Source organism: Neopsephotus bourkii, unplaced genomic scaffold, assembly GCF_033783945.1.
Source record: "Neopsephotus bourkii isolate Nb327-2 ecotype Australia unplaced genomic scaffold, CSIRO-AGI_Nbou_v1 NB_1797, whole genome shotgun sequence".
Lineage (NCBI taxonomy): Eukaryota > Metazoa > Chordata > Aves > Psittaciformes > Psittacidae > Neopsephotus > Neopsephotus bourkii.
In genome coordinates, this window is record NW_026902270.1 from 91,377 (window position 1) to 111,937 (window position 20,561).

General features: G+C 40.5%; 2 long non-coding RNA genes across 2 annotated transcripts in view; one reads left to right on the forward strand and one right to left on the reverse strand.

Annotated features, from left to right (window-relative positions):
* LOC133206518 (uncharacterized) overlaps positions 1–6,760 on the forward strand; it is a 57,482-nt gene extending 50,722 nt beyond the window's left edge. The window contains exon 4 of the long non-coding RNA XR_009723801.1: positions 6,485–6,760. This is a non-coding gene — a long non-coding RNA (uncharacterized LOC133206518). The remainder of the gene's footprint in view (positions 1–6,484) is intronic.
* Positions 2,817–5,027, reverse strand: LOC133206522 (uncharacterized). The gene is made up of 3 exons (XR_009723803.1): positions 4,414–5,027; positions 3,050–3,202; positions 2,817–2,916 (listed from the first exon to the last, which is right to left on the reverse strand). It is a non-coding gene; the product is annotated as an uncharacterized LOC133206522 (long non-coding RNA).
* Positions 6,761–20,561: the final 13,801 nt, after the last annotated feature.

Genomic DNA, 20,561 nt, shown 5'->3' on the forward strand with positions numbered 1-20,561 from the left:
TTTTTTTATGAATGAGAGATTATTGCTGCCAGCATTTCTGAGGTTGCATTCAGAAGCAATCTATGTTGACAGCCCAGTTAAAAATACAACATACACAGTTCCAAAACATCCACTGTAGCCCTACAAACTCATTTGTTGTTTTACGTATTTTATGCATAAATGTTAGTACATTTACTTGGTGACATATTTTATGTAACCAGCTCCCTTCTGTAAATAATAAGCTTTCAGGCATTCAGAGATTCTGTTTTCAAGAGGGTCAGGAGCCTTTCTGATGTTCTAAATTTTCAGTAAATGATACATTTGATAAAGTAAGATCTCTATGCTTTGTTTCTATACTTGTTGACAGCCTTGTGTCACAAGCTTTGCAAGAGATCTACCCCCACCATCAGAGGATAAACTGATTTCTCAAGGACTTAGTGCTTCACTAGGGAATGCTTGGAACTGGTCTTCTCGTCCTTTTAGAGTTTTTATCATATAAGCTTTTGTTCTGTGTTTGGTTTGTCATTTCTGACTGCTTTCATATGTGATACATATCAACAGACATAGTAGGAAAGTTATTTACAGCCAAAAAATTATCTTCAGCTTTATGATTCCAGTTGTATAAAGTGTATGATTTCATATGCAGAATTGTATCTGTACCCTGACTTACACATTTAGGAATGTTTTAATTGTAGGTGAAATACTTCTGACACCATAGTAGTTCTGTATGGTTTTGCTATAGCATGTTCAGGAGTGAGGGTGAACATGTGAATTCTTGGAGGAAAAAATCTTCACATTCCCACAAGACCGACAGCTGAAATGAAGAGGGGTGTATTTAAACAACACTGTACAGAACTATCGGTATGTGTGGGAGTGTGCATGCCTCTGTGTGTGTGTCCCCATATAAATTCCTGCATTTTGACTCACACTATTCCTTGTCCTATTGGTAATTTTCATTCTGAAATATTACTGCAGTAGTGCCTCAGCATTAATGAATGCTGTCAAACGTCCCCTTCTAGGCGCAAGAAAAGACGTCTCTCTCCTGGTTCCGTATAACATCCATTAGTAGTATCTCTGCAGTAATATTTTACTAGGTGGCAATATTTCCTACCCTTGACAATACTAAGAACTCTGCATCCTTTATTCCACCTTAGCTGCTAGTTATGTTCTGCTTGCCGAACAAGTTAATACAGTTTTCTTATTCCCATTATTTTTCTTCTTACCTGCTTTTAAGTCTTTTGCTGTTTCAAAGATTGTCTTCCTTCTTTCTTAAATGATGGCTGCACCAGTGCTTCACACGCTGTGCTGTGCACGTGGCTTGCTGGTTTGACTGCAGGGTTTGGTTAGCTTGACTGCTACATACATATAACCTAGTCAACCTTAGGACAGTACATTTGAAGGACAGATTTCATTATACATTCCTTCCATCCCATTATCTTACCACTTTATCTTTGGGTTTTTTTTGCAGAACTGAACAGTTTTTAGAGATAACTTAATGATGGGATGAACTATGTCAGACAGATTGCTTCAAATTACAATTATTAGAAATCCAGCTTAACAATCTGCACTTTAATAATTCATCATTGAAGAGCCCTTATTTTAAGCTTTTCTTAGAAATGCCATTTCTCTGACATGCACGTAACTTGGGAGAGGACTGATAAATTCAGTGATTTTTACCTAATGTTTTCCCCTCTTATTGAGGCACAGGGCTGTCTGTCTATCCAGTGTCTCACAGCTGCAGAAATCTTTATATGGCACTATCAAGGTGCCTGAAATAGTTGAATTAGAGTAATTCAAACAGTTCCTAAGAACGGCAGATACTACCCGCAATGTACACATGCCTGACACACATCTTTTCCATAAAACTACTTAGTTTGTATTGAAAAGAAACAGAAGTGTTTGTCTTCTGAGGTTATAAAATTCATTCGGAACAGAGTAGAGTCAATAGATACAATTTACACCTGCCAAGGGCCTGGCTTCATCTTGGGTATCTTGGCCGAGTTTGAAAACTGCATGTTTTCTAGAAACATCAAGAACAATAAAAAGGCTTCAGCAGTGGGAAGCCACTGGAAACCACAGAAACCCAAGCTTGCCTCTCCACTTCAACACAGCTGTGTTGCTCAGGTGGTAGAGCCCAGCCTGTGATGGCACCCTTCAAATGCTGCTGGGGGATTGCTGGGATTGCAGTTGCTGCTCTCTCTCAGCATCAATCACACCTTTGCTCTGCTGCCTGCTAATGGTCCTCTGGTTGTTTGTAAGTATGTGTGTATATTCCTATAGTGATATATAATAAGCAATAATACCCACATGCATATATATATCTGTACAAATAGTCTTGTCTTCCAGCTTGGCCTCTGAGTTGGCAGAAGCAGTAGAAATGAATGGAGTTCAGGTTAATTAACAGTGGGTCATTAGTAATTGTACAGGCTTTAGAGACTGCTTGAAGATGAGCTCCTGGTTCATGGGTACCACTTATTGAATTCTTTTTAGCCATTTGTCTTTCTCTTTCTTACTAAATCTTAGTAAATGAAGTAATTCTGGTTTTGAAAAGAACAGATGTGACCCATCTGAGGGAAATTATCAAGATCCCAAGAAAGCTGAAAATTACTGGGAGTGCCTGGGAGTGTGTGCTTGCCGGCCAATGCTCTGCAGTTCCCAGTACCCAGACAGTGAAGGAATAAACACAGGAACTCTCTTCTTACTATAGTAAATTGAAAGGAGGGGTCTTGTCCTGTGCTTTGAAGGTTAGCAACCCCCAAAAGGGGCCAACAAGCCAGAATCTAGTGCAGGGGTGGGCAGAAATGCAAAATGGTTTATTTTTCATAGCTTTTACATTAGTTCTTAGGTATGCCCTTTCCACAGAGCTCTCTTTGCTCCTTTATGCATGCTTACTTTTAGGGTGCAGTTTCCTGACTTTCCAAAATGCATAATTATTTTCTAAAAGAGGAAACAGAACCCCATTTGTTTATCACAGGGGCTAGAACAAGCTCCCAGAGTCATTCTTGGGTAGATAAATACAGAAGCTAAGTACAATTAGGTAGGGGAAAAGACTGAGTATTTATCTTCTTACCTGAGAGACTGATCATTGTCAAACTTTTATGCTTTCTTGCACAGCTTTGCAGGCATACATTTGTACGGAAGAACAGTTGTATAGCTCCCTTACAGCTACTTTAATGTGTACTACCAATAATATATATCATGATGTTTCCATGCCTTGGAAAACCTGCAAGCAAGGGTAAATTTCACTGTAAGACTCCAAGATTTTCATTTTCTTGAATTACCAAAGTGTGTTCACACCAAGTTAATGATGCAGAAAGTGAGCTGGAGAGCTCAAGGACTCAGTGAGACAAGCGTTCCCAGCATCCCCAATGAAATCTGTGGCATCTCCCCTTTCTCCTTAGGGTACTTCATGTAGTAGGCAAGTATTTGCCTTACACATTCAATGGTGTTTACAGTGGGGTTTTGTTTTGATTCACCTAACCAAATGTGTCAGGATACCTTTATATAGAGCACTCTACTTGTAAACTCTTCATGCTAGTCTCCGTTTGTAAAAAACCAGTCAGTGCTAGGGTAATGGTAGTCAACTGATCTCTCTTAGACACCTACCTCAAGATGAGGTGAATCATGCTCCACAAATAATGATTCCTTTCCACTGAGTTTAAAACTCAAGTTTTAAAAATCCTGTCATTAGAAAATACACATATAAAACCATAAATAATTGGGAACTTTTAGAATCATAGACTATCTCAAGTTGGAAGAGATCCGTAAGGATCAAGTCAAACTATCATTTCCCCATCCACTGCCCCCCTTGAGGAAGCTGTAGACTGCAATGAGGCCACCCCTCAGCCTTGTCTGAGCTGAGCTGAAAAGCCAAGTGGCCTCAGCTGCTCATCAGAATTACTGCCCCTGAAGCCTTTCACCATCTCCGTCACCCTTCTCTGGATACAGTTTGACAGTTTGATGTCCTTATATTGAGGCACCCAAAACTGCACACGGTACCTGTGGTGGGGATGCCCCAGTGCAGTGTAGAGTGAGACAATCACCTCCCTTTGGCCACCTGTCTATGCTGTGCTTGATGCACGGTTGGCTCTTTTGGGGGGCAGTCTTTTCATGCTTCCTTTTTCTTGCTTTTATATTTTGTCCTTGTTGATGGTAAAAGGTAGACATAAAAGGGGAGAGAAAGTTAAAATCTTCTGAGCTATCCATGAAGATTACTTTGCCACTCTTAGTTTTTAAGGTTTCTGAGTTACCGTTTACTTTTTATTCTTCCAATTTATTTGGAAGAGCTGAGATAGGAAGGGACCTCTGAAGGTCGTCTTGTCCAACACCCTTGCTTGAGCAGGGTCATCCTAGAATAGGTTGCCCTGGACCATATCCAGTCTGATTTTGATACACAAAGATGGAAACTCTTACAGTTGCCTGTTCACTGCATACCAGGGAGGAGACCCTGGCTCTGTCTTCATTACTGGCCCCATCAGGGATGGGTAAGATCCCTCCTAGTCTTCTTTTCTCCAGGTTGTACAGTCCCAGCTCTCTCAGCCTCTCCTCATATGACAGGTGCTCCAGTCCCTTGATTGTGGCCCATTTTTTTGCTGGGAAGGACCAGCTTTGGCCATCAGCAGCTCTCCTCACATGCCTGAAGTATAAACTCTTGTCAGTGTTGGAAATGTGGTGCCAGACAGCTTTGTACATGTGAGCACCCGTTCGGAGTCACCTAGAGAACAGACAAAGCAATACTGGCTAATTTTAGTGTTGTTCAAGTACTAGGTGATTTCAGAATGGTTACGTGCATAATGACATCTTTAAATGAAGTGACATATTTTAATGCTGCCACTTTAGCCACTTTGTCTCAGAAGCTGCTGTGAAGCTGAAAGGAGGGTAAATATCCCTCCATTATATACTACATTTCCTCCTTGATTGGAAGCTTGAAGGCACCATGATGAAAAATAACCATTTTTCCTCACAAACTAAAGCTAGTCTCTGCACTGGTTCACAGTAGTCTGCCTCAGAGCAGGAGATAAAAGAAGCTGAGCAAGAGTTCAGCACTGTGGTGCCTTTCTCTAATACAATACCAAGCTTCCCTATAAATTAGTGTCATAAGGTGACTCAGCTTCTGCTCCACACCAGGATCTCTTTGTAGGGTTGAAGTCAGAGCTGAGACCGTGTTTCAGGTTAGCGCAGTGAGCAAAGAAGGCATGGTCACATCAGTCCTAGGTCCTAGCTGAAGAGCTGGGCCCACAACCTCCCTAGCCTGTGAAGCTGAGGCTGTGTCTGGGCTGGCAGGATTTCAGGGTAAGCATTTGTGATCTTGTTGCACACACAAAGTTACCAAGACTGCAGGTGAACTGTTCTGTCAGTTTGGGAAAGATTTCCTATTTTCGGTTATATAGATTGCAGTTAATGAGGTACTGTGATGAAAACATCATAACTGACAGTAAAGATTACAGACCGAGTGCTTCTCCTAAAATAGGTGCACTAAAGTCAAGAGCTAGCAAGTGTTTGCAATCTCAAGCATGTAGCTTGCTGACAAAGGGCAAAGCAGTTGCTCTTTCTAGTGCAGTAGTTTCTAGTGGCTTTCCTTTTGTCTGAATTCCAACCCATTGTCCCTAAAAAGCTTAACTTGCAAAACTTTCTAACTCTGCACTGATTGCTTCAAGGAATTGACTGTATGGTCAAAAAGCAACAGTGAAGTGATTAATTAGAAAGTGTTTAGTTCATTGATTTGTTATTATATGATGTGCCAACTTCTGAAGCTAATGAAGGAAACTGGCCTAGTAACTCCTTATGTCAGAAAAGAAAATATGGAAAAGACACTTCGGTTTCAAAGGGGTTTCTTGCTAATCAAGATGCCCAGAAAAAGTCCATGTTTTTTGCACTATAGCCTAACCATTTACACATCAAGTTCTTAATCTTAAAACTTCTTGACATTCTAAAATAGTACTTATATTGGGGTTTTTTTTTAATACCTGAACCCTGAGGATACCCTTGAGTTTAAATTTGAATTTTGACAATGAAGGTTAAAAGAAAAGTCAGTTTTCAAATGAAAGCCTATATCATCTGATTAGCCTGTCATTCTGGGTATTAGGAAGATTCCTATATCATTGAGAAAGAAGTCTTCCCTTGGGGAGAGGACACTGGTTTCTGGGGAGCCTATGCCTGTGTGATATCGTATTTGATAGGAAGCCTCAAACATGCAATTCAGCTAGCGTGAAATGACACTGAGAAGCAAATGATTGAACACTGAGATAGGGCCAGCTAGTGAGAATAGTCAGGTCTCAGGCCAGACAGAAGAGAAAAGCCAGAGAGGTAACACAAAGCTATTGCAAGTAAAGGAAAGATGCTGAAAAACAACTTGGTGCCTCCCAAAGAGACAGTTATGTCCTGCATAGCACCTGACTTGCCATTGGCACAGGATTCTGTTTGAGGGAAAACCACTTTGCTTCTGGGCTTCAGACTGTAAGTCAAATAAAAATACTTTAAGTGTAAAATACCTATTATTCCAGAGCAACATAATCAGGCCAATAACTGTCTGACACTGCCACTGAACCAGGTTCCTGAGGTATGAAATACTAGAATAGAAACAGGCTTGATGGGGGACACACATCTAAACATAAGAAACCACACAGATGGAAATGCAGCTCCCATGGTGGAGGCTGGCATCCTGTCAATCTGCTGCAGGTATGCTTGCTCAACCAAACCGTAAGACTGAAATAGAGTTCATAGGATTTTCTAGCACACATCAATCCCCTTAGTTTAGTCAGCAGGATCAGAAGTGCCAGAGGGAAGCACAAGGATTTTGGCTGCAAGCAATTTAAGGAATAGCATCAACAGGAAGCCTGCCCTTAATAAGGGTAGGAATGGGTTTACATGCTAAGCATTTGCCGTGCCATATTATTTTCACACTGTCAGCATAAAGAAAGCTGACTTTTAGATTTATAAATGCCTGTTGCTTTTGTAATTTCAATTGTCCGCGGTGTTGATGGTAACTAAAACTGGGGAATGCATTGCAGTATTAACTTCTAAAATCCTTTTGTCAGTTGCAGTTGCACTTTCTGATTAAGGCTGGTTGCTTTTCAGTCATTTGGGATGCACCTGTGCTCCCCTACTTTGAAAATGATTTACAACAAAATAAGGGAAGCTGCCTAAAATGCACACATTAATTCCTGTACTCTGTTATTTATCTTTAAATGCAAACATTAAAGGGAAAAAGCTTTGTACAATCTGCTAAAGTCATAGTCCTGTAACTTCATTAACCTGCCACGGCAGGACACTTGTGTGCCCACAAAGTTCTGGTGGCATTAAGTGCAGATATTACTGTTCCCCCTAAGCTGCAAATTTTGGATGCAAACTTGTATGTGAAGTCAGGCCCACATCTTGACGTATGTGACATCTCAGTGCCAGGTGCAAGGAGAGATGTTCTAACGGGACTTTCTTTAGTCTGATCAAAACCCAATTGCACACTCAAAATGCTGGACTGAAAACATGCTTTAAAACACATACAGGTGTTCTCATAAAATAAGGTGAGTTAGCTAAAGGCTGTACTAAATGTCTCCCCTTCCGTTAGCCAGCCACACTCCTCACATAGTCTTTCATTCAGTACAGAGAACTTCTTGCTGTTTTCACCCTGGTTTGCACGTTAGCAGCAATATGCTTATTTGCATAGTTCCCCTACTCTTTCATTCTGCATTTCTGTGGACTCTTAATGCATTATGACTGGCATTTTTCCCACGCTTCCTCTTGTCTGTCTTACACCTTGAGTGATGACAGGGTGAGAGATAAAGGAAAGTTGTCAGAGCATCAGTAAATTGGGATCTGTAATAGCAAGCTGGTTAAATATTCAACATAAGCAGTTGCTGCAGCACCTGAAAAGCCTGAGCAATACCAGCATAAGTCAATTGTTTCATCACTCCTCAAGATTGCTTTCAGAGGTGTGCAAAATAACTTGTGATTTAGTTAGAGTGCAGGGCAATTCTACTCACCTGTTAGCACACGGGACCATAGATGCTCCTGTTTCACCAGTGTGGTAAAGTCTTGACTGGGCTCTTAGCAGAATTCTAAGCACCGTTTGTATTTGTTTGTAGTTTAGGGCCAAACATTTGCCTGTTGCTGCAGCAGAAAGGAACAAAGGCAACAAGGTAAGAAATGGGACTTGGGGAGGTAAGTGAACAGGGTGAGGATGGGCAGGCTTTTAGCTACTTCCCCTTATCTACCAGCACGTAGTGAACCAAGCAGAGGTTTGGCACAGTTGAGCTCTCCACCTCTCTGCCTCCTCCCAGGTCAGGGACGAGCCCTGGGAAAGACTGTTTCTCTGAGGCTGCTTCTTACTGCTGCACTCTCTTGGCAAAGCCGTAGTCAAACCTTCCTCTTTCTTGCAGCAAGGTTAATCAGTCTTTCTTGTGTCCACCAGGGGCAAAAAATATATAGCCTTTTTAACAGTTTTTCATACATTTGAAGAGTGTTAATATTGATTTTCTCGTATTTCCCTTTCCCTGGCCTTTTATCCTTTAATCTGTATTTAGCCTTCTAGAATTACAGAACAGATTGGGGTTGGAAGAGACCTTCAAATGTCATCCAGTTCCAATCCCCTGCAACGAGCAGGGACATCTTCAACTAGATCAGGTTGCTCAGAACCACATCCAGCCTGGCCTTGGATGACTCCAGGGATGGTGCAACCACCACCTCTCTGAGCATCCTGTGTCAGTATTTTACCATTGTAAAGAATTTCTTCCTCACGTCCAGCCTGAATCTCCCATCTTTTAGTTTAAAACCATCACCCCGTGTCCTATTACAACAGGCCCTGCTAAAAAGGCTCCCTATCTTTCGTACAGCCCCCCTTTCAGAGCTGAAAGGTTACAGTAAGGTTTCCCTGGAGTCTTGACTTCTCCTTCATTTAGCCTTTCTGTGTCATTGTTGGTTTTCAAGCCTTTAATCTTTCTCACTCATTTGTAGACTTTCTCAAATCAGTCCACACCTTTCTTGAAGTACAGTGTCAAAAAACTTGATGCAGTGTTCCAGTTAGTATCTTGCCAGTGAAAATCAGAGTTGTTATTTGGCATGTCTTATTTATGTTTCATCCAGGTATCACTGCCTGAAATGATTTCATCTGACTTTATGCTCTAGCTCTGTATACCTGACCTGAGTGTCCTTAAATCCTTTTTAATTGCATGTCCTGATTTTAGGGTGTGACTGGGTATTTTACCTATATCCTTTAGGGGAGTTGAACTGCACCTCAGAAGCGCCTGTTTATATTGGTTCATCATAAAGAGATCATAGGCTGATCAGATAAAATGTAGGCACTCACCTCCAATGCACATGACCACTTTTGGTCAGATGAATAGCATCTTTCACCTACCAGCTTTTTGTACTTCTGGATGCTGGAGAACATAGGACTGGAAACAATTACTTGGATCATTGAGTTCTGTACCCTGCAGTCATGGACTACCAGGCTATATATATTTCTAATTCAGAAGCAACTTCACACACTATGGTATGCTGCAAGTCACAGAACTCTTCCAAATGCTCATTCAATGCATACTAAAAGACTCAGCTATCGTGCCTGAGGAAAAGAAAAAGGATGATGCACCCTGTGTTTTTGGGAGAGCACATTGATGAAACTACCCCGAATGTCCCTAAGAAGCAGACCAGGCCAACCACTACACATGAGGGTCAATGTTTGCTACCAAACTGGCAAGCAGTTGAAATTCTTTGCCAGCCTCAAATCTGGTAGTTGTTTTAGTCTCATATGGATGAACACCACACAAATAAATCAGGGTGAGATATTCCCTGTACCCTGAGACTACAAACCAGACCAGCAGGTTAAAAAAACCCACTCTTCCTGGTCTGTTACATTTGTCCCCTCCTGAAACCCTGCACCACACACACATGCACATTCATAACAGTTAAGTAGAGCCCTTCTGTGTGGTTGTCCTTTGTGTTATCTACTGTCATTATAACAAATGAATGTAAGGCCTGGAGACTGCAGGTTATTTGGAGTAGCTCAGTCAATAAAGAGGTGCAGTCCTGTGTTTATTCAGATTTTTAGGCCAAAAAAAGTTTAAGGTTTTCTCTGAACACATCGATTCATTATACTTTTTTTGCAGTATAATAAATAAATACTTTATTGCCTGCAGTGAATTGCAGGTTAATACTAAATACAAAATGCTAACACAGGAGCAATGTATTAGCATTTTTAGATGAAAATATGACATTTTATATACCCTTAAGTAAAAATATTGTTTGCTCCCTGGAGCTACCCTGACCAGTTTAATTTCCCACATCAGTACACATCATGAAGTCAAACTTCCCTACTCTTTCAGTCTACGCATAACAGTCAGACTATCAGATCCATTTTTCTTCTTACATGTTTTCAGTATATTGCTTTCTTTAGACCCCCTTTTTAATGGATATTCACATAGTTGTGATTACTGGTCTCACTTAATTTGGTTTCTGTATTTCATCAAAACATAACCAGACACCCAGTTCTGCAGTGGTAGGAGAAGGTAAAAGCTATAATGGTAGAGGCTACACAGAAGTGGTAAGGAGATGCAACCTTTAGGTAAAGCCGAATGGATTCCCATTCTTCAGGACCCCAAAGCCAGCAAAGCCCAATAGCAGGTAAAGTTTTGGCTTGAGTTAAAAATGTCAAACTGTTGCTAATCCAAGGATATCCAAGCCATGCTGCTTGTAGCCAAAGAGGGAACCAAACTTGGAGGTGTGACAACTAAAAACTGACATCAGAAAAGTGGCTTTCCCACCTTTAAGTGAAGATCAGATCACTTAGTTTCGGATAACAGGTCCCAAGGTTTCCAACTTTGTGCATGTCACCTGTAGGAATAATGCAAACTTGGTTCAGCTGAACCTGCAAAGATTTGGCTTTATATTATCTATGTCAGGATGCCTCATCCTTGCCTTGCCTCAACACTATTTTGAAAGCAGTGTGGGGTGTGGGTTTCGCCCACATTATGAATTCAGAGACAGCATTTCTCCTTCCAAAAATAAAACTTCACATCAGATTTACCTGATCTTTCTGTTGAGCATAATTATTAGAAAGCAGAAGTTGTAAACTGGCCAAAAATATTTGTCTGTCAGAAATGCTGACGAGATCCTCATCGTCATAAAGCACTTCTCAAATTGCTGCACAATTAAAGGTAGTTTCACATTGCTGCTGTAATGAATACCTGAGGAAAACTGGAAATGGCATGCTCAGAGTCCTTACAGCATGTGCCAGGCTTTCAGTGTAATTTGGCCCAAGCATATTTTTCACAAATGCTTACAAGTTCACTCTTAAGAAGAGAAAATTTGGCTTGGCTTTCTATCTTAACACATTCTTTTATTCCTAAGCCATCCATTACTAAGTAACTTTTGTCATTACAAGGCATTAAAATCTCCATTCTAGAAAATAGATAGGAGACATTTAAAACAGTGACTTTTCCACTTCAAATACAGAGAGAAAAGCAGGAATCAATCAATCAATCAGAATAAATCAATCAGTTAATAAGTAAGAGGTGTATGGTGGTGGGAGAGAGCATCAGAGCAAGAAAATCTTTTAGAGATGAGGCATACAAAACTGGCCAGCTGCCCAGCTTCCTGATGCTCTCCTAGGTTCTTGCTGAGACTTACTTGAATTCCAAATGGTTTTCTAAGCTGGTGAATAGCAGGTGCTTGCTAACCAGCTCGTAATGAGTACAGAGGTCCAACTCCATGGAGCCATTTCTCCCTGCTTTTGGCTGTCTTTTGTACTTGCGGAGACAAAGCAATGGACCTGGAAATTGGAAATTTTAATTGAAAGCACACATGCACAAGGCAATTTTGTAGCCCTCTCAACACCGAGAGTTCTAAAAGAAAGCAGGATGTTATTAATTTTGTATGCTTTAGGACATATTGTGATCTATTTTGGGATATGTATATTAGATCTGAAACCAAACTGCATGTAAAAAGTATTAAAATCAAACCTTCCCCACTATTTTACTTACCTATACAGCTTCTTATTACATGCACTTCATTAACACAGTAAATGGAAATGCTTAAGGCAGAAAGCTGAGACAACACTGCAGGATCTTTTTTCTATTCAGTCTCTTCCTAAGGTTTATTCACAGGACATAAGAAATTAAAGGATACCTTTTTCTTGCACTTCCCAACCCATATCTCAGATTTATGGGTTTAGCAAGTGTTTAAGGACTTTGTAACTTTATGTCTTTGTCTGTACTTCTAGCTCTGAAAGGTGAGCAATACAGAAAAAGTGTAGACTACTGCCGAATTGCCACATACACCCTAAAGTAAGAACATTAACAATGCAGCAAAAAGACAAGTGACACTGAGAACTCTGTCTGGCAGAGGGGGAGAAAGGTCCAGTAACAGCACACAGGCTATGCTTAAACTATAAAACCTGCAAGCCTTCTCAGCTCAACAGCTGAAGTCAGTGTCCCGACTGTGGAGACCTCCTGCTTCTCCTCCATTAAGGTTTCCATTGGAATGAAGTCTAAAATGTATGCTGGAACCAGCCCACAGCTAACTGGTTCCCCTGTCTGGGACATCAGAAGACCACTTGATCCCCGTACCAGAGCCATGATCACCTTATCCACTGCTAGTCAAACATGAAAGAGAAACTGAATAATGCCAACCACTTCAGTAAAACCTTTGCTATTTTATATTCTGCAAGTGGAAAAGAGATGTAATATTATGCCATTTAAAATGAACATATCATAGACAAATAAACTTAAGTAAATTTGTAATGGATGTAACAGTAACAACACAGCTAATCAAAAGGAACCCTTAGTTACTAAAAGCTTCAGACTGACTCTCATCTGGTGCAATTCAGTGTTATTCCATTGATTCAGGGAGGCTCTGTTGATTTACTGCAGTCGACAATCTCATCCAACATTAACAAATTCCACTTTAAATGAATTTGATAGAGATTGCAGTATCTCAGGTGTTTGGAGTTGGTGGTTTGTGTTTTTTTTCCGTGGGTGAACTGATTGCATAGCCTATTGAGCAGGGGATTTATGTATTCTCATTACTGAGGAGTTATCTGCAATAATTTATTGATGCATTTGTGTTGGATGATCCATAATTACCATTGGCTAAAAATGACTGAAAAACTGCCATGAAAAAGTCAATGAAAACGTTGATGGAGAAGTAGTTCTGTATTTTGCCAAAATCTAAATGTGATATGAAGGCCATTCCCTTCAGGCAGATGAGGAGATAACTTATTTTGATAGCTCTTATCATGAGTTTAAAGCCATGGAAAAATTCAATACTGTATTTGAGGCACCAAGAGGACAGATTGAGAAGAGGTCTTCCTTTGTTCCACCAGGTGCAGAAATGTCATTAGTACAGGAAGGAATCAGTTATGTGGCAAATTGTGTTTTCTTACCTAGGGAGGAGCTTCCATTTGCAAACTCTGGCACTTTGCATATGTTTTGTACTCCCTTCTCAAAAGAAAGTACCAGTACTGAAGTGAGATAAATAGGCACCCCCTGCTTGGGGAATAGGGTGGTGCAAACAAGTGTTTCGACGATGATTTTCAGTTCGACAGTCTGGCTCCAGTTCACTTCTTCAGAGTGACCCCAAATCTCAGAAGGTTTCTTCACCATCAAATACCAAGATCTACTTACTCAGGCTTTTGAGTGAAAAGACCATTATGAGACTCCAGGGATGGAGCATTTACCGCTTCTTTGGGCAACCTGTTCCAGTGCTTCACTATCCTCACAGTAAAGAACTTCTTCCTTATATCTAACCTGAATTTCCCCTTTCAGTTTAAACCCATTACCCCTTGTCCTATTGCTAACAGTCCACTCATTCTCCTTATTGCTTGTTGGCCAGTTATTTGCTCATGCCATGGGAGAGCATGTTTTGAAGGGAGAACTGGATGAGCAGGGGAAGAGTGACTTTGTGAGTGGTTTCTAGATCATTCCCTGCCGCCTGCAGGCAGATAGGAAAAAAACATGGAAAGACATTTGCCTGTCAGCCAGAATGACTGTATCTTTTCTTAAGCTTGTGGATACATCAATTCTGCGTGTATGTCAGCTGTCTGTAACTCTGTCATCTGGCTGTCCATCACCAGCAGCTGACTTTTTTCCTTCTCCTAGTTTCATTATCCCTTAAATCATTCTTCATCAGTCAACCATTCTTTCATATTAAAACCCAGGAGTGGGAACATAGCTTACATCTCCCCTATCCCCTATTCAGTTTCTCTTTCATATTTGGCTAAATAGTTAATTTAAACTATTTCTGGTCTGGGAAGTGGTTATGAAGATGCAGTTTGCATGTTGGTGTTGGCTTTTGGTTTTCGTGTTTGGTTTGGTTCGGGTTTTTGCTTCTGGGCATGAGACAGTGCAGATTCAGTAAATAGATCTGTGTGTACTGAGAATGATTCCAGTGCTTTAGGTTCATTAGTCTCACAGTGTGAACTGTAATATAAATGAATTTGACTAGATTAGATGCTATTGTAGCGACTGGAGTTAAAAATCATGTTCACATACATGTTTATGAAAGAGGGATTGTTTTAAAAGCATGTTTGGGTAAATGATAGGGAATAATGTGCGTGGCTGGAGGACTTGTCAGTGACTGTAATTCTTAGTTTACAGAAAAGAAAATTCCAGTCACTGGACCCAGTGGTCACTTCACTCACTAATTAGACCAAATAACTGACGGTCCACCTTTACATAGCATGATCCAAGCAAGGTTTATGCTTTATGTGTAGGCATGAAGATAACACAGTCATCTCAGAAATGAGCGTTCAACCATTTTCAATGTATGCACGTGGTACACGAGTTGCTGAACTGGAACCAAAAGTGTTGTATAATTGACTAAATCTGTCCTCTTTACACATGATGGCTAATGGTGATGTAACGGTCTCAACATCACTACTTGGCAGGGGCTGTGCAGCTGTGCTACACTGCATTTGGAATTGAAAGGCAAGAAGGATCTACACACCGCACCACAGGGAAACCAGACCAAATTACCCTGTCAGGTTTGCATAAGAGATCCCCTTTACCCCCAGTCTTTTCAGTTACACCTACTCCTTGCCTAAAATAGCCCTTTCGCATCTTTTTCCCCACATGATTTCCTTACTGCAATGGAAGGAATGCATTAGCCTTGAAGCACCCTGTCTGTCCCACAGGCAGGCCCAGAGTCCCACATTATTTGCTAGCTTTTATTTGCGCCGGAGTGCACCATTGTGTAGCGCCCACAAAACACCATGTGCAACACTGTAGGGTCAAATCTGATAGGAATCCTTATTACTAATAAAACATTGCAGATCTGATGGCTAGTGTTGCTTAGGGAACTTCTCTAAGCCACCATGCAGTCTGTTCTCAGCTTCACTGACATCTTTTCTTCATTCTCCCCTCTGATACTTAGTTGTGTTGGTATGAGATTATAAAAGGTATTTCACTGAGATTTTGTAAATAGATTTTGGTTATCTATTTTCTGCATCCCCTTCTAGTCACTGATGTTTCAAGCACAACAGAAACATTGCACAGTACAACGCAGCCAAATTTCCCACATACTCTCCATATGAAGGACATTTTGGATGGCAAGATAGCCTTTTGCCGTTTTGCAGTCTCTTTGTCTGTCTGTTTCTGCTGCTTAGTCACTTCCTTAAAAAGATATTAAACTTCTGCTAGCAACTAACTTCGATACAGAAAAAATGGTTGGTACCTTCTGTGAGAACCTGATAATGCTGTTGATTGAGTCGCTGACTGCAAGCAAAGGTGGAACAGTTCTTTTCTGGTTGTTCCTAAAAGGGAAAAGTAAAAAACAACCAGATATAGTGAAAAGACAATCAACTCAGAGAAACTGAGCACACAAACATGTACAATACTGGAGAAGGCTTTTGTCACCAAACAGTTCATTGAGCAACCACCATCCCCTGGAACAGAAAGGTACGCAAGGCACTGTATCTCCATCAAACAGAAGACTGGTGCATATGATAAAATATGGCTAGAGCACCTCTCCTACAAAGACAGTCCGAGAGCTGAAGTTGTCCAGCTGGAAAAGAGAAGGCTGAGGGGACACCTTGTAACAGTCTCCAAACACCCAAAGAGGGTGGTACAAGAAAGGTGAAAAGGGTTGTTTTTTTTTTACAAGGCATTTGGTGACAGGACAAGGCAGAATGACTTTAAAATGAAAGAGGGTAGATTTAGATTGGGATGTAAGGAAGAAGTTTGTACTGTGAGGGTGGTGAGGCACAGGCACAGGGTGCCCAGAGGAGTTGTGGCTGCCCCATCCCTGGAAGTGTTTAAGGACAGATTGGACAGGGATTTGAGCAAGCTGGTAGTGTAGAAGGTGTCCCTGCCCATGGCAGAGGGGTTGGAACTGGGTGATCTTTATGGTCCCTTCCAACCCAAACTATTGTGTGGTTCTATGATTCTGTGTTATTTGATGTGAATATTTCATGGAGACAAATTGTGTTCAGTTCACATTTAACTCGATGGACGTCATGTGTTGGAACTTGAAGTTTTTAGAGATTTTTCAGGATTTAGAAAGTTTAAAAATGTCTAATTGCAAGCATGTCCCATCAAGACTTATCAGTTTGAAGATGGTAAACGTGTCTTAAGAACCAGAATATTGATTTGCTTTTAAAGAAGCTCCCTTCCCATTATAAAGCCACTGCGCTAGGCAAAACAGGCTAGACCAGTAAGATTAAAGTGCCAGACATGCTTTACGTTACTCATGTTTGAGACACAGAAGACAAAGCAGTATTAGATTTAGGCTTTCTGAGTGACCTGGAGTACAAGATGAAAGTCATTTCGATGATAAACAGTGCAGTTACTCAACACTTGATATCACCAGTAATCATTTTAAAAATCACTCTGCTTCTCTGTACAGTTTTCCAAGTAAGAGTATTTGCTTCTTCCCATAATTCAAATTCCTCTGGGAGATGCTGTCTCTACAAAAGGCAGTGATTAGTAACACTGTTAAAACAGGCCTGAAGCTCTGGAGGAGGGAGCCGCTAAGAAAAATGAGATTGTGTGAAATGGGGATCATTCACACAGCCAACCAGGGCCTAAACCAAGTGTTAAATGTGGAAAAATGTACAATATGTCTTAATTCTATGTTCTGAGGCTTGTCAATATCTGAACTAAAAAAACCAGAACATTACCATGTAGCATCCATCACTCTGCAGAATATATTTAGCATCCTCTGAATTTGAAAAGGTTAGCCTCTTAGCTCTGTTTATAGATGGAAATGGGTGGAAGTCTGCTGTGCTTGGTTGTAGGCACAGCAGGCAGCTTGCACAGCCAGCCGTGCAGGGTTATAAATGGCAAAGCTGTAGGATAACTGAGTGTTACTGCAGATCATACCCATAAATCATCTAATTCCTTCAGTCATCTTTCCATCAGGTGAAGGAAAACCACTTTTATAAGTTTGGTTTTCGTCACATCCATACGAGGCTTTACTAGGAAGCTACAACCTGTACTAGTATATAGGTGATGGTGCTCTGAACTGCCAGTAGGCAGTTGGATGGGTTTGACTGGTACACAAAAGATTGCATGTAAATGAGCCCATAGCTGAGCAGCACCACATCCAGATGACAGTCCACAGCCTTTGATTCCTAGCATACTATTTGAAAGCATACTCTTTATTTATTCTTTTTAACAAACAGGTTACTTTGTTTATTTCTCTCCTACCTCTTTTGAGGTGCTGGCTTTTTTGCTAGCTCAGTGATTTTGTAATGTATTTTCTAGTGAGAAAGCATGGATTCATAAATACGGGCCAGAAATGAATTACATAGCAATAATATGGCACCTACTGATATGCTTTACACTGAGAGAAACCTTTAAGAGGACAGATACAGACAGGAAGACAATAAGGAGAAGACACCCATGCCTCCCCTAGAAAACCAGACAGGAAAGCTGTTTTATAGAGCGAGGCTGTGAGACTCTCCAGCAAGACTGAAGCATAAAGCAGCCCCAGACAAACAGGAGTGAAGCAATAACTTCCCAGTGTCCTCCAACAACTGGAAGCCCATACAGAGATCACTTGAAGAAAAGTATTGCTTGCTCAGTGCACAGAAAATGGTGACAGGAATATGCTCTGCTGTGCTTGATACTGGTTCCTGTAATGGTGACCACTTAGAGGCAAGCTTTTCAGGCTAACCTTATCTTTTCCCCTCAGTTTGCTCACCTTTAGCTAATTAATTTTTCACACACCTTCATCCACCTTATTTCAGTCTTTCTCAGTTCAGGCAGTTGGCAAGATGGAGATCTTCCATACAGCTAATAGGAAGTAATTTAGATCCTCAGATGGACTTCTTGGCTCCTGGGGACTGATACGCTTTTTCTGCCATGAGAGAACAGTTACAAATATGTTTAAATTGCATTTTTGTAAGTTGTTATTTAATAGTAGACACTTTTTTACTTAATGAACTGTGTCTGAAGAAGGAAAGGGGTGCTTTGCATCTATACACATGCAACACAAGGTCCTAATTTGCCAAGGGCTAAAACGCCCACAGCGAGTACTGAGATCTCTTGGGTTTGCTGCAGCAGGAAGCTATGGAGCATCTTGGCCTTGTGTCTGGTTTGGCTGTGTTAGTCATCTACTGTGTAGACTGGGCACAATAAAATCCCTGTCCCTGCTGTAGTCAGTTGTCATGGCTTAACCAATGTCAGTGTTTTAACCAATCAGAACAGAAGATAAACAAAAAGTGACTTCATGTTAGCTTTTGGTAAAGCCACTCTTTTCTATTTAATGATGAAATTTAAGCTGTGCAATTCAGCTATCCTCTTACGATTCCTTAGTTGCAGAAACAATATGATCTCATTATGGGACTCTCCTAACTTTTTCCAGGAATGTTGAGTCACATTAATTCAAGATGTGTCTCCATTTATTGCTGGGCTTTCACCAAGGATAACTTTCACCAACAGCATTTTGGGAAAACTGGAGGCATCTGTCTTATTGCAGAAATCCCACATCTGCACAAAAAGAAGTAAAACAATTGAAAGCTATAGATTTTTTTTACGCTTTTCAGGCTTAAGTGGCAGAACAGAGAGACATTTCCTACCTTTATTTTGTTAGGATGTCTTGTCTGGTTTCTCCTAGGGACTAAATGAAGACTGGATGTATGTCTTGTCTTTTGAATGACTGGCAGACTGCGAGGTTAGACAAGTCTATTTAGAGACAGTCATAACCCCAGAATAAGCGATCTTGGAAAATACACTGACTTTGTAGTGATATGTACCTCCCTTTCCCCTGAGTACCCTTCTATTCCAGTGATTGCTGACAGAAAAAAGAACTATCTAAATAAAAAGGTTCAGAATAAAACTCTGGAAATTCTGATGAAGCATGAAAATATTGTGCTTCAAGATTCTGGACTGAGGAGAGTACACTCTGCACAGTGAAATGTTTGGAGGAAAAAAGGAACAAAAGAAGGCAAACTCTGGTATTAAAACAAAACTATAACAACTATTTACTATGCATCAAGTTAGCTGTATTCTAATAACCACAGTGAACTCATTTGCAATGGCATATATAAACCCAAATGTTAACCAGGAAAGATATGGGAGGAGGGAAGTGGCAGTGTGCGAGTACAACCACAAATTACACCATCAGTCACAGTGGTGAAGGTGACAGGCAGGGAACAGTCAAAAACAAGCAAGCAGAGAAGTGCAGCATGCTTAATACTCTTTATACCAGTACTGCTGCCAGGGCAGGTTTTGACAGGGCCAGAGACAAGAAAGTTGAGAGGAAAAAAAGTAGTGGGTAGAAAGATTTTGCTCATATGGATGAATTCATTCCAGGCCAACCTTTTGCTTGAAAGCAGTGGGAAGAGGAAAACCACTTAGAATGGATCCAACTCTGTCAGAAGCATGTAAAATACAATGAAATTTTTCCACAATTAATACTTAATTCTCTTTATTAGTTTTAGGGGAATACAAACCTTGTGGTTATAATTTTCATTGGCCTGTACACCTCTTGCTACTAATAGAAACAAGCATCCCAGTGTGGAAGTTCTTCCTCACTGATTCCACTCTGAGCCAGAAGCAGTTTGTACTGATGTCTAAATTTATCCAAACTTCTGAAACCCAGAGCTCTGTTACCCAAATTCCTTGTCAGCCTCTATAGTACGGTGGATCAATGTACCATAGTTGCAGTTTGTGTATGTACTAATACATGCATTCAGGAACTCCACGTATATTTTCTTTGGCTTTGTCCTTTAGTTGGGTCTGTGTGGGTCTACTCATCATTTTAACTGGAAAAATGATAATTCTACTTATTCCTCAAAGATTGTTCAATTCTTGAAGAGATCTGCATAATATAGCCTTAAATTTCCTAATATATACTAAACCAAATGTAAGTTTTGTTAAATATTGACTTTTAGGTGACATCCATCATCCATGAGAACTTACTAAGGGGTTTTGCTGGGTATTTTTGCATAATTGATTTAGCTGGAGTAGAAAAGCAGAACGCATACGTAAGTTTTGAGTGTTTTGTAATACCAGATGACATATTAAGAAATACCTAACAATATTCTGTGATTCAGTGACAATACTAGACACGTACCAGTGGGAATTGTATATGTTTTGAATTCTCTTACTTATGCCTCAGAAGAAAACAGAGGAAAAACAGTGGCCAAAGCA